The 1,481-nt window shown below is 38.4% G+C and overlaps 1 pseudogene; it reads right to left on the bottom strand.

Moving 5' to 3' along the window:
* Positions 1 to 485: 485 nt before the first annotated feature.
* Positions 486 to 965, bottom strand: LOC102115047 (transcription factor BTF3 pseudogene; annotated as a pseudogene).
* Positions 966 to 1,481: the final 516 nt, after the last annotated feature.

Genomic DNA, 1,481 nt, shown 5'->3' on the forward strand with positions numbered 1-1,481 from the left:
TATTTTGGCATTATTTGATGAGACAGCAAGCTCCCCTGCATGAGTCTACTTTCCATAGTTTTGAAGTATAAGTACTGCAATAGGAGTGTAACATCTGACTTAAATACTAAATAATTCTGAACATAATTTTATCTCATACTATTCACTTTTGTTTGAAATTTCAAATGTATGTGTTATTATTTTCTAAAAATCATTTCTATTGTATAAAGGAGAAATGTCTGAATCTGGCTATGTTCCAGCAAATAATATTTTTAACTTTTGTTTCAAACTTTATCCCCAGGCTCCTTCGACTTCACTAGCTGCAAAGAATGAATTGTGTATAAGCAAAAATGAAAAAAGCTGCAGTGTCCAAGGGGCTTGGACTTAAACATATTCGAGTTCTAGATTTTATCAGATCCATAAACAATTTTTTTAAAGCAGTCATAATAAAATGTCAGCTGCCGGTAACAACTTCGAGTTTTATCATCTTCAGGAGTTGCCTCAATTCAGTTTGGCTCATTCTTGGAAGCCTCATCAGAATTCTCCACAGGATCTGAAACTTCATCATTATTATCCTCTCCAGTAGCAAGTGGTGCTTTTCCTCCCACAGGCTGTTTGGGCAGATCTTCAGGCAGTCTCCCTTACCTAGTCAGTCTGTGTGTAACAAGCTGATTTAAGATGCGGGGTACCATTTCTGTCAGCTGTTTTGTCTCAGCGTGGCCTGTAATGGTGAAAGCCTTCCCTGCCAGAGATGGCCAAACTTTAGGGTTGTTAAAGTGGATCACTGTTACTTGGTTTATAAACATATTCACCTCTTCAATACCAGAGATATTATTTATCCCTAACTTCTTTAAGGAGAACTAAAGTTTTTTCTTATCATCTGTTGTGGTTGTTCTATGAACAATCTTCTTTCTGCGATCAGTTCCTTTACACACTTATGCATGCAGTTTGGCGAGTTTTTCTTGGTTCATGATTGCATCTTTCATCTTGTTGGAGCTGACAAGGGTCTAGTTGGGGAATTAGGATGATGCTCCAGGAGTCTGGTGGACCCGCTGAAAGTAGGCGCATGCATATGGGGATCCAAGAGGGCAGTTAGAGGTTACCAAATATTTTTTAAACTGAATTGATTTTCAGGTAACTTTGTACATACATGGTTTATATGTTATATCCTGAGGACTCTCAGGATATAAACACCTCCTATTAGGTCTTACCTCTCAACACCGTTGCATTGGGGATTAAATTTCAACATTAGTTTTGAAGGGTACAAAAACACTCAACCCATAGCAGCCATATACTACGATGTTCTGAGAATTGTTCCAATTTACTTTTCATGAACCATGCTGCTATGGTTGAAGGGCAGTAAGGAAAATTGCCATTGTTTAACCACAAAATAAGAGCAGAACATGAGAACCAGCCTCAGACAAGTGAGCTCTGGCTTTTACCTGGAGACTGAGCAGAACACATGATTGAAGCTGTAAAAAACCCGGTCAGGAGAGACATGT

This window comes from Macaca fascicularis, chromosome 7 (assembly GCF_037993035.2).
Source record: "Macaca fascicularis isolate 582-1 chromosome 7, T2T-MFA8v1.1".
Lineage (NCBI taxonomy): Eukaryota > Metazoa > Chordata > Mammalia > Primates > Cercopithecidae > Macaca > Macaca fascicularis.